Source organism: Triturus cristatus, chromosome 5_2 (genome assembly GCF_964204655.1).
Source record: "Triturus cristatus chromosome 5_2, aTriCri1.1, whole genome shotgun sequence".
NCBI lineage: Eukaryota > Metazoa > Chordata > Amphibia > Caudata > Salamandridae > Triturus > Triturus cristatus.
Genome location: NC_140588.1, coordinates 54,446,513 through 54,459,896, shown reverse-complemented (window position 1 = coordinate 54,459,896; position 13,384 = coordinate 54,446,513).

Genomic DNA, 13,384 nt, shown 5'->3' with positions numbered 1-13,384 from the left:
CCACTGAGCTACCATTGGCGCACTAAATCATGGAAAACCTATGGCCCTGTTCTTTGAGAACTTACCACTAGTAGAGTCCCTTACCACAAACGTCATACTCTTCACAAATATTTTTGTATTCCATTGCAGTGGCATTTATATATGTTTTGCTACCCCCTGCAGGGCACAAAGTGCTTTAGAGCAAGGTCAGTATGTAGCTTCTCTGTTAGGTGTGCATGGTCAGCAGAATTTGGGTAGAGGTTTTGCCAGTGAGACATGAGAGAGTTGCACGTGACAATGGTAGTGAGCTCCAATGATGCTGCAGCCGGCATGTAGCAGCGCAATATTGTATGTGGTATGCAGAGGAGGGAAAGAATGTGCGCATTCAGACCAGTAGTTCGGTTAAGATGTGCCTAGTGAAAATTATGTTTTAGGAAACAGCAGGTTTGTATTATTGTCCTTCTAAATTCAAGATGATTGCTTATTATCCTTATCTGGGAGAGCGTGTTCCAGAGCGTGCATTTCTGTACAGAAAAGGAACTTCTGCCCAATTACATTCTTTTCAAAGGGGCGAATGAGTAGCAAGATGGCCAATCTAGAATGGAGGTTCCTCCTTTGAAAACAGAGCCTAAATTTGGATTCAAGTAAAACATCTTTTCATGAATCGCAGTTGGGCAATACAGATTCTTTGACTGAGATTTTTCAACCTACAGGAAGTCAGTGATGGGCCTTGAGAGCAGGGGCACATGTTTACCAATAGTCTAGCCTTCGGGATTCTGGATTTCTTGTAGTTTGCTGATTAGCTGCTTGACAGAACAATACAGAGCTCTTGAGGCCAGCATCCTGTGAGAGACTCTCAGATTAAACAAGCCTTTGCAATGCAATAGGTCTTTCATTTGTGAGAGTATGAGCTATTGGCATTGTAAATGAACATGCCTTTTATTTGTGTTTTGCAAACCTGCAAGCGATGCGTAAATAAGCCCTTTGGACTTAACTTTCATTTGCGTAATTCAATCAAAACGAATAACACTGCTTTTGGTACTGATTTGTACATCAAATACCACTGACAATGTATTAGGGAACATTTCTACAGTTATACTGGTAAATTGTAAAACGGAAAAACACATCTGCTTACTGTTACACTTTCACTGGAATGCACACTATAGGGTCGAACTAACCAATGTCTTCCTATTACTGAACAGACACCTCTGTTGCATTTGTAAAGATAGAGCTTTTCAACTATTTGCTTTTACAACAATGTTTTCTTTTTAGTACTTCCGTTAATTATAGAGAAGAAAGTAACTTAAGTAATACATAAAGGTCCTATAAAACAGCTGCATTTCGTCTTTTATTGTTATTTTGTAACGCTTGGCCGAGCTGCTGCAGACCCAAATGTGGTGAAATATTATTAATTAAACAAAGCGCAAAGGAAACAGATGCATTAGTTCTGGGCTTTTTTTTAATCTATCTGGTGATCACTTGATTAAATCCCCGGAATGCCAACTAGTTTTTAATCCTTCCAGGGTCACTAATTTTATTGTGATTGGGGAATTGCTGTTATTTACAGCAGTTGGAAACTGGAAAAACTCGTGTTAAGTGCTACCTTGCTGTAATCAGAGTGCCATACAATCTTTATTTAATTGTTTTTTAACGATTAACGAGAGTCCACAAATCGTTCAGTGTGAGGCGTGGCTAAGCATATTACTACTGGAAATATTTTAAAATAACAAACCGATTTCGTTTACATCTCGTTTTTAGGTCTCGTCTGGCGAAAGCAGCGCATGCGCTGCCCTCGCATGGTGAGCGCCTTTTGGAATCAATTCAGCGGAGGACTTGTATGCGCGCGTCTGCATGGACAAACATGGCTGCTCTTGCCATGTGTCCATAGCAAACAACAGCATGCGCATGTCCGTAGTCTGTAGGAACTGTGGACAGCCCGACGCCATTTTGCGTGTTGCATTTTGGTGTCGTAGCAACGGAAGCTTTGAAGGTGTCACTACGCTGTTCTTCTATTCCAGACGCCATTTCCCGTGTTTTTTCTTTTGGTATCCTAGCAACTGAAGCTTTGAAGGTGTCACTACGCTGTCCTTATATTAAAATGCCGCTTTCAGTACGCAGCTTGCAGTTAGAGCAACAGAAGCTTTGAAGGTGTCACTATGCTGTTCTTATATTAAAATGCCGCTTTCAGTATGCAGCTTGCTGTTAATTGCCGTTCCTTCTTCTTTTAAAATTCCTTATTTAAAAATGCCGCTTTCAGTACGCAGCTTGCCGTTATTCATTGCCGTTCCTTCTTATTTTACAATGCCGCTTTCAGCTATATCAGAGTGCAGTCAGACGTGCAGCAGGTGCAGTGGCACCGCGTCTTACTTAGGGGATCCAGATGAGTGTTTGACCTGTTATTAATTGCCGTTCCTTCTTATTATAATACCGCTTTCAGTGCGCAGCTAAAGTTAATGCTTGCAACAGAAGCTTTGAAGGCGTCACTACGCTGTTCTTATATTAAAATGCCGCTTTCAGTACGCAGCTTGCAATTAGAGCAACGGAAGCTTTGAAGGTGTCACTACGCTGTTCTTAATTAAAATGCCGCTTTCAGTACGCAGCTTGCTGTTATTAATTGCCGTTACTTCTTCTTTTAAAATTCCTTATTTCCAAATGCTGCTTTCAGTATGCAGCTAGCCGCTATTCAGTGCCGTTCCTTCTTATTTTACAATGCCGCTTTCAGCCCTATTAGAGTGCAGTAAGATGTGCAGAGGGTGCAGTGGCACCGCGTCTTGCTTGAGCGATGGCCTAGCAGCAGCACAGCGGCCACAGACTGCTCTAAAATCAGCCCCATCAGAGTGCAGTCAGGGGTGCAGCAGGTGCAGTGGCACCACGTCTTGCTTGAGCGATGGCCTAGCAGCAGCACAGCGGCCACAGACTGCTCTAAAGTCAGCCCCATCAGAGTGCAGTCAGGGGTGCAGCAGGTGCAGTGGCATCGTGTCTTGCTTGAGCGATGGCCTAGCAGCAGCACAGCGGCCACAGACTGCTCTAAAGTCAACCGTACCAAAGTGCAGTCAGACGTGCAGCAGGTGCAGTGGCACCGTGTCTTGCTTGAGCGACGGCTTAGTGCAGAAAAGCGGCCACTGACTGCTCTAAAGTCAGCCCCACCAGAGTGCAGGCAGGGGTGCAGCAGGTGCAGGGGCACCGCGTCTTGCTTGAGCGATGGCCTAGCAGCAGCACAGCGGCCACAGACTGCTCTAAAGTCAGCCGTACCAAAGTGCAGTCAGACATGCAGCAGGTGCAGTGGCACTGCGTCTTGCTTGAGCGATAGGTTAGTGCAGCACAACGGCCACAGACTGCTCTAAAGTCAGCCCCACCAAAGTGCAGTCAGGGGTGCAGCAGGTGCAGTGGCACCACATCTTGCTTAAAGGATCCAGATGAGTGTTTGAGCTGTTATTAATTGCCGTTCCTTCTTATTATAATACCGCTTTCAGCGCGCAGCTAAAGTTAATGCTTGCAACGGAAGCTTTGAAGGTGTCACTACGCTGTTCTTATATTAAAATGCCGCTTTCAGTACGCAGCTTGCTGTTATTAATTGCCGTTACTTCTTCTTTTAAAATTCCTTATTTCCAAATGCTGCTTTCAGTATGCAGCTAGCCGCTATTCAGTGCCGTTCCTTCTTATTTTACAATGCCGCTTTCAGCCCTATTAGAGTGCAGTAAGATGTGCAGCGGGTGCAGTGGCACCGCGTCTTGCTTGAGCGATGGCCTAGCAGCAGCACAGCGGCCACAGACTGCTCTAAAGTCAGCCGTACCAAAGTGCAGTCAGACGTGCAGCAGGTGCAGTGGTACTGCGTCTTGCTTGAGCGATAGGTTAGTGCAGCACAACGGCCACAGACTGCTCTAAAGTCAGCCCCACCAAAGTGCAGTCAGGGGTGCAGCAGGTGCAGTGGCACCACATCTTGCTTAAAGGATCCAGATGAGTGTTTGAGCTGTTATTAATTGCCGTTCCTTCTTATTATAATACCGCTTTCAGTGCGCAGCTAAAGTTAATGCTTGCAACGGAAGCTTTGAAGGTGTCACTACGCTGTTCTTCTATTAAAATGGCGCTTTCAGTACGCAGCTTGCTGTTATTAATTGCCGTTCCTTCTTTTAAAATTCCTGCTTATTTAAAAATGCAGCTTTTAGTACGCAGCTTGCCGTTATTCATTGCCATTCCTTCATATTTTACAATGCCGCTTTCAGCCCTATCAGAGTGCAGTCAGACGTGCCGCAGGTGCAGTGGCACCGCATCTTGCTTGAGCGATGGCCTAGCAGCAGCACAGCTGCCACAGACTGCTCTAAAGTCAGCCGTACCAAAGTGCAGTAAGACGTGCAGCAGGTGCAGTGGCACCGCGTCTTGCTTGAGCGATGTCTTAGTGCAGCACAACGGCCACAGACTGATCTAAAGTCAGCCCCACCAAAGAGCAGTCAGGGGTGCAGCAGGTGCAGTGGCACCGCGTCCTGCTTAAGGGATCCAGATGAGTGTTTGAGCTGTTATTAATTGCTGTTCCTTCTTATTATAATACCGCTTTCAGTGCGCAGCTAAAGTTAATGCTTGCAACGGAAGCTTTGAAGGTGTCACTACGCTGTTCTTATATTAAAATGCCGCTTTCAGTACGCAGCTTGCTGTTATTAATTGCCGTTACTTCTTCTTTTAAAATTCCTTCTTTTATTTAAATGCCGCTTTCAGTACGCAGCTAGGCGCTATTCAGTGCCGTTCCTTCTTATTTTACATTGCCGCTTTCAGCCCTATCAGAGTGCAGTCGGGTGCAGCAGGTGCAGTGGCACCACGTCTGGCTTGAGCGATGACCTAGCAGCAGCACAGCGGCCACAGACTGCTCTAAAGTCAGCCGTACCAAAGTGCAGTCAGACGTGCAACAGGTGCAGTGGCACCACGTCTTGCTTAAGGGATCCAGGTGAGTGTTTGAGCTGTTATTAATTGCCGTTCCTTCTTATTATAATACCGCCTTCAGTGTGCAGATAAAGTTAATGCTTGTAACGGAAGCTTTGAAGGTGTCACTACGCTGTTCTTATATTAAAATGCCGCTTTCAGTACGCAGCTTGCTGTTATTAATTGCTACTCATTCAATACTATTGGCTCACTGCTACTCGCTCTCTACTACACACTCAACTCTCTAAAACTCATTCTCTACTACTCACTCACTAATACTCTATACTACTCACTCTTTACTCTCTACTAGTCACACTCTACTATTCACTCTCTACTACTCACTAATAACTCTACTACTCACTCTCAAATACTCACTCTCTACAACTCTCTATTCTCTACTCTTTACTCTCTACTACTCACTCTCTACTCCAGACTCTCTACTACTCACCTCTACTACTCACTCTCAACTACTCTCTATCCTCTACTCAATCTCTACTCATCTATACTACTCATTCTATGCAACTCACTCTCTACTACTCTCTACTACTCACTACTAACTCTCTAATACTCGCTGTGTACTACTCGCACTCTACTACTCTACTACTCACTACTTCTCTCTACTACTCTCTAATCACTCTCAACTACTCTCTACTCTCTCTACTACTCACTCTACTACTCATTCTCTACTACTTACTCTACTACTAACTACTACTCACTCTCTACTACTCAATCACTATTACTCTATGCTACCCACTGTACTACTCACTCTCTATTACTCACTCTCTATTCCTCACTCTCTCCTACTTTACGCTCTACTAACTCTCTAATACTCTCTACTATTCAATTTCTACTATCCACTCTCTATTACTCTAATACTCACTTTCTACTACTCTCTAATACTCAATCTCTACTACTCACTCTCTACTACCTAATACTCACCCACTGCTACTCACTCTCAAATACTCTATACTACTACTCTCTACCTCTCTCTCTACCACTCTCTACTACTCTACACTCTACCTCTCATAAATACAAATATATGCATGCATACATACATATACATATATCCAAACATATGCATGTTATGTACATGGAAGATTGAAAACGGTAATAAAAGCAAAGCTAAAAAGCAAACTATTTACAAACAGAATTGCTTTAACATAAACGAAGGCGAGACCTATTGCATTTTCAATGCTTGTTAATTTAGAAGGCACTCGCACGGGAGAAACAAAAGCAAACTCTACGAGGAAACAACTGCGCACTCGCAGAGGAAAATATGGGTGACAGAAGCACACACGTGAAGAACAAACAGCGGCTGGCAGCAAAGGCAAAGTCTCTGAGGAAACAATCACGCACTTGCAAACAGTGACAGGTGGAATTATTATTTTTTTTAATAATTCTCCTTCACAATACATAAAGAACCACAGCGTAAGGAACCTGTTCTTTACCGGTGTTCTTAGCCTTCTTCAGAAGTGACATGTTGGCTGTTGGAACCAGTTAGCAGCCAGCAAAGAAGAGTGACACGGTGGTCAACAAATGGTAAGCAGCAGGAGGGAATAATGTGGTCTTAATGAATACAGCAGGTCTTGGAGACAGCACATGCACGCTGATGCTCGACCTAAAAAGATCTGACATAGGGATTTTGTACGCTTTTGGTCACATTGTTAATATGAGGTACAAGTGTGAGGTTGGAATCCATGTTCACTCCCAGGTTGTTTATTTCTGAAGTAGCTGCTACTGGACATTGAATTTTCTTAGATGAAATGTTGATGTCATATCTTTGCTATGCTTCAGAAGGGAGCATCTCATTTTTGAGAAGATGAGCATTTAAGCATTTAATGGTTCTGTTGCATCAAGGCATCTATTGCTTTTAGGAATACTGTCCACTTCTGAAGGCATTTCGAATTTTATGTTGATCTGGGTGTCAACCACTGAGCTCTGTGGTTGAATCTACTTCCGGGGAAGGTAGCGAAACACGCATTCAGTGAAACGCGTATCGGAGCGTCTTGACCTGAAACAGGAACGGGCGGTGACTGAACCGAGTGCGCAGAGAAAAGTAATGAAGACACATTGCTAAAACTATTGCCTAGATGGACTTGTGAGGTGGCACACACTAGAGGCTGTTTGTAAAACTATCGGCTGTGCTTCAGTTCCTGCTTCAACTCACATCCGAACCTCCATACTTGCTGTGCCTCGCAACTTTAGCTGGCTGCCTGCTCCTTGAAGTCACAGCTGCAGGTAGCCGTATAGACACGAAAGGCAGCTGGATATTGCGTTTGCCTCCCCGCAGCTGTCTCTGCTCTGCCCGCATCTCAGCACGCCTGCAATACACAGTGGAAACAGCCCATCGCTTTCACCTGGCTCTATTTGGGTCATCACCTACAATGTGTCACCCCCGATGTGCCACTAGCCTGCGTCCCCGATACAGGTATCATCAAAAAAACCAGAGGCCAAATAGAAGGAAAGGGGGCTCCAAGCCACAACTACTGCCTATAGAGAGGGAACTGATCGACTGAATGAGAGGAGGTCAAGATCAGTGATACCCCCCACTACACCCCACCACCCCAGGTCAGAGTAAGCACTCAGACGTTTTACCTCTGTGCTTGTTAACAAATTAGGAATTCTTGTTATGTGGGGACAGAGTACAGGTGTACTAAAAAGCAGACCCCAAAGCAAGTGAAAGAAAGAAGCTTGTGATGCGCTGGGCTACATAACCGAGCACCGGTAATAAAATCAGTGGATGAGCAAGATACATGCTGGAAAAGGCTATGACATCTCTAGAACTTGCCGCTACACTCAGTCATTCAGCTACTACACAAGTGGAGTCGGGGTCGAAGCAGCCTGAGGGGTGACTCTAGGTCCTGCTACAAGTGGAGGAATCAAAAGACAAAACAGGGGAACCCTACTCACAAAGGAACCAGGGTAAGTATTTATGAAGGAAAACAATGGTTCCTGTGGAATAATACAGTTAATATTAATAATAATATGCACAATCGCAATATGGAGGGTTTGACTAAGGTCAGAGGAGTAAGAAACCACATAGACCGATGATTCAGTCTATCAGAAATATAATTTTATATTTCAAACAAGGGGAAGGGGTATATACACTAACACATTTTTGAAAAACATTTGTGCATAGTGTCCCAAGTGAACAAAGGAACCTAAAACAGTAGTGAAAGTTGTGACAGTTTTATACAAGGTTTCCAACATTTCATAAAAGTCGACCATTGTCAGTTATATTCAGTGTGAACAGCAGCTGTCTACAATGATATGTGCTGAGTAATGGTTCGCTTTCTCTTTATGTCGACGACGTTTTGACCCTCTACTTGGTGTGGGGTCTCATTACGACTTAATAATGTTGGGACATCTAAGAAGAGACGGATAAGAAAAGCATAAGGCCCATGTAACGGCACAAATGCAACAAATATGAGGAGGTTATATAGCAATCGGAAGTACCTGTTGGTTCAAATGCGTAGCCGCGTGAAAATTGTGTGCCACTAGTGGTGAATGAAAGCAAAAGGGATACTCACATAAGGACCCAGCCAGGTACTGGTTGTGTGAGAAGGAAAGGAGAAACGGAACCGTCAAACATTCATTTTGTAATATGATACAGGGTGGTGGAGAAGGGAGGAGGGAAGGAGTATTGTCACTAATGGGGAGGCACTTATCCCAAGGTGGAGGAATAGCAGGGGACTGCAGAAGTTGTCTGTGTAGCACAGATGCACCTTGCCGCTCTCTTGTAAACTCGGGTGTCCCCCACTTAGCACTCTGAATTTTCAAGTAGAAACTAAATGGGAAACTCAAAAAATCACCAATGAAACAAATTTCAAAAGGCTCTTCAATGAGAACTCGCACTCCATATTAAAGGAAACGGGGATTTCAACTAGCCTGCAGCGGATCAAGCAAACAAAGCACGATCTCAGATCGAAACACAGCAGGCCTTCTCTTCCAAACGATTGTGGCATGAGCCACCTTGACAGGCAAGGTCCATAGTGGATTCCTGTTCAAGTCTTGACGATATGGATCCCTCCCGGTCTTCTGTGGCAGATCGCTATGCACACCAGCTAGATTCCATGTCTAAAACCCACTCTTAGGTAAAGAGAAACCAGCATACTCTCTTTTTACATTTGTCACTAAGGTGGGCCAGAAAGAGAGTGAGATGGTGGATCAGACACAAGGCAAAGGGGGAGAACAGAGTTAAAACTTGGTAGCCGCCCCACCTGGCTTTGGAACCTAGGTTCCCCTTTCGGCGAATATAAGCACCGCCCAGTTAGGGAGTTCGGCCACTAAAGGGGCATCCCCACTGCAGATACCCTCTATTGGAATTATGCTGAATCAGATTTTAAGTGAGCTTCGAGAGATGAAGCTGTCCCAAGAATACACACTCAGTAATACCAATACGCGGTTGGGACAGATCAACATTCAACAGCTCTCCTCTCATATGGCCCAGGTTGAGCACAGGGCATTTTTCCTCAAGGACTTCAGCAATAAGCAGGAAGGTGTATATTCTAAAATCCAAGGAGAACTAGAGAATCTCCAATTGAAGCAGGACGATACAGACAACAGATCCCAATGTACAAACTTAAGGTTCATAGGCATACCAGAGGATTGTGAGGCAGGGAAGCCAGTAACAAAACTTATCATGTATCTTATATACAAGCTTGGGCTTCCAGATAAAGCAACAGAGGGGGCGGATCAAACAATTACCTGGGCTAATCAGGTTCTGGCACTTTGACCTACCAATCGGAGGACCCTCTAACGATCTTGGTCAATGTTGGTGTTTTTAGGGTTAAAGAACATATGAATTGTGTCACAGGCAATCAAGAATAAATCCTATACTACCACAGACAATTTTTCCTTTTGGATATTCTCGGATATGTCACTTTTGGCGGTACAGCAGCATAGAGAGTTTGTGGGGTTGATTGATGACTTCAAACACCAAGGAGCTCAGGCTAGTATTATTCAGCAATCTAAACTCAAAGTTCTCTGTAAGGGCAGGTTATACATATTCCAATCCTTCGACCTGGAAAGGAACTTTCTGCATTCGATCAAGAAGGAGGAAGGAAGAGACAGAAGTAGAAGCATTGCCATTTGAAGGATTATGGACTGTTGTTGACATGAGATATTTTTAATGCTTTAGTTTGTATTTCTCCTTGTGGGTTTCACAGAGCTAGGCATTATAATGTAAAAAGCGTTTTGGTAACTCGCATGACTAGACGTGTCTCATGCTGCTCTCCCACAGGTAGCAGATTCAGCGAGTGCCATGTCGAGGCACTAATGTAGTGGGAGGAGAAGGTGTGGTGAGGGAGGAGGGATGAGCTATTGCTCGGGAGGGAAGGAGCCCTTGTCAGGTAGGGTTCCAGGAGTGGTAGGGAGGGGGTAGTGGGTCACTTGAGGCACAGGGGTGTGAAAGGCGGGAAAACGTCAGGTAGAAAAGACAGGAAGGGACGGCACTTTCGGGTACGCGGGACCAAGTGCTTCACTAACATGAAGAATCTTAGCAGGCAGAGCTCAATAAAGGGGATAGGTATACAAGCTGAAGGAAACAGGGCAATCAATTGGGCCAAATCACTACAGATCTCTTATGGCGAATAGGAAATCTATAAGAATAGCTTTGTGCAATATTAACAGGGCCAATAACCAAGTTAAGCTTAAATCCATACTTCAGTTACTCGCAATAGCTCAAGGGCAAATAATTTTACTTCAAGTAACCCACCTCAAGACGCAATCCAAACCACCTATAAATGCAGTGTTTCATTTCTCAAGCATTTTTTGTGTCTGCTGGTGCAGCAGTTAGGGGGGTGGCGGTCCTGATTATGCAGAATTGTATGGGGGAAGTGCACCAAGTTATTAGAGACCCCAAAGCAAGGTTGATTATAGTGAGAAGAAAATAGAGAGCCAATCCTTTTATATAGTTGGCTTTTATGGCCCTATAGAGGGCAATATAAATGCTCCTAAATAAATGTATGCTGCATTTCTTCCACTTCCAGGTCGTTTGGTGATTGGGGGGTGTAATATCATACAGGATTCTAAGGCTAGATTCATCTCGTAAGAACAGATCGCAGAACAAACCTAGAGCTTCCAGGTTTCTAGCCAAATTGGGTAGGGATCTGGTCCTGGTGATTACAGTATCCACAAACTCAGGAATTAATTTGATTATCCAAAAGGTTTAATTAAGCCTCTGGGGATCTATTTTTTTCTTTATTTCACATTAATGGGCAAGGAGTAATTCCCACATACTCACAAATCCCTTTTCAGATCACTCCATTCCTGTGACAGAGCTAAGTGTGAATATCAAACAGGCTGAGTGACCACAGTGGGCCATAGATAAAGTGTTGTTAACTGATACCTGGTGGGTAAGAGTCATGCGATCCAAAACTTTGTATTTCTTAGAGAGGAATATAGTCTTGGCTTCTACAGTTTCTGTCCGGGAGGCGTGTAAGGCCTTCATTAGGGGCAAAGCAATCTCTTCTAAGGAAGAAAGCTAAGGAAGAAAAAAATCACTGACACTCCAACATGATCTAAATCAAGCAACACGGGCATGCTTGGCATAATATTCCCAGTCAAGACCATGGGAAGCCAGACAGCGTTTAAAAGAACATGATCTGTCCCAGGCAACAGTGAACCAGAAAACATGCTTTGAAAAATACTATGAAGAGAGCGATCATGCTGAGAGGTTTCTGGCTTGGTCAGTAAACACAAGGTGAATAAAGCATCCATTAAATTGATCTATGATGAGGCCAGGAATCAGACGGTAGACTAGGCTTAGGATATAGATAGGGTCTTCCTGGCGCATTATACCAAGCTATATGCTTCTTCATCCACTGTCCCCCTGTTAGAAATGGGGGTCTCTAGTTGGCAGGTTGTAACCCTGTCCAATAAGGTACCCTTTCTAGTCAGGATAAGGGAGTTACACTTCCAAAATAACCCCTCCTCAACCCCTTGGTAGCTTGGCGTGAGTAGTCTTATCTCAGAGGCAATGTGTTAAGCATTTGCACATAACATACAGTAATACAGTTAAAACACTACAAACGGACACCACACCAGTTTTAGAAAAATAGTCAATACTTATCTGTGTAAAACAAGACCAAAACAATAAAAATCGAACATACAGTTACCAAGATATGAATAATGCCTGCAAAAAAAGATATTAAACACAGTTCCTTGAGGTCAACAGCTACATTCAGGGCTATCACGGCATCATGAACAAAGAAATCCAATCAGGCAGGCCGGCCGGGCCGTCGCAGACCAGCTACGGTGTTGGGAAGACCCACAAAATGGTACCTTTAGAAATGCAGGGTGTTGGGGACCTCGCGATGAACTCTGAAGGGTCGGCGTCAGAGGTCCATGCATGAGTCATCGGGCCCTTGAAGCCACATACATTGCCGGTCGAACTGGGTGAGGTTGAAGTCAGTGGCATCGGCAGATGTGAAGTGGAGCCGTCATGTTGCGGTGTTGGCAGAGACTCGGTGACGGTCATCCAGCAGTATCAGTGAAACCAGGGCTGCAGTGCGAAGTGGGGAGGTGTTTGTTGCAGTGCTGGCAGGTCAAGGTGTAAGCAGTGGTGTCGTCGTTGCTGAACCGCTGTGGTTGGCAGATGATCTGGAGTGCATGTGTTGGTGAACCAAGACTGCGGTGTGGGAGAGGGCAGTGCATTGTGTAACTTAGGAGTGGTGCCCCCAAACCACGGTGCAGGCAGCAGCATAGAAGTCAGCTAGCAGCAGTGTCGTCGGTGAGACCAGGGCGGCAGTTTGAAGCCAGGCAGTGTGGTGCCCACTGGTCGCGGTGCAAGCAGCGGTTCGGTGGCAATGGCGGACGGCATCGTCAGTGAGACCAGGGTTGCAATGCCATGTGCGGCGGTGCCATCTACAGTGCCTTCAGATCATGGAGCCGGCAGCATTGATCGTGTCGGGTGGCTTTTTCCCTCTGTAGCAGCTGAAACACACAGTTCAAGATGCAGGTACTCAGAGGAGGGTGAAGTCTTTGCTGTTACTGAGCTGAGACTTCTTGAAAAGAGGGCAAGCTCTACCCCAAGCCCTTGCAGATACTCAGAAAAAGAAGTTGTAGAAAGTTCAGTCCAGTCCTTTTACTGCCCAAGACCGAAGCAGCCACTGCAGGCCAACACATTAAAGCACACAGCAAAGTGGTAGTCTCTCCTCACAGCTTCTCCAGCTCTTCTTCTTGCCCGGTTCCTTAATCCCAAAGAGTTCCAGAATCCTGGGGTCATGGCACCATTATTGGTACCAACAAAGTTCCTCTGGCATACATAAACCAGTTTTGCCTGGCTCGGGCCAGGTTCACTCCAGTAGGGAGGAGACAGCTTTGGGAGAGGTAGTCACAGTACATTGAGGTGCAAGCGACAACCTCTCCCACTACTCTAAATTCAGCACTGCAGTGGCAGGTCTGAAACACCTTTGAAAGAATACTTGTGTGGGTGGCACAACCAGTGCTGCAAGCCCACAAGTAGCATTTGATTTACATGCCCTGGACACAC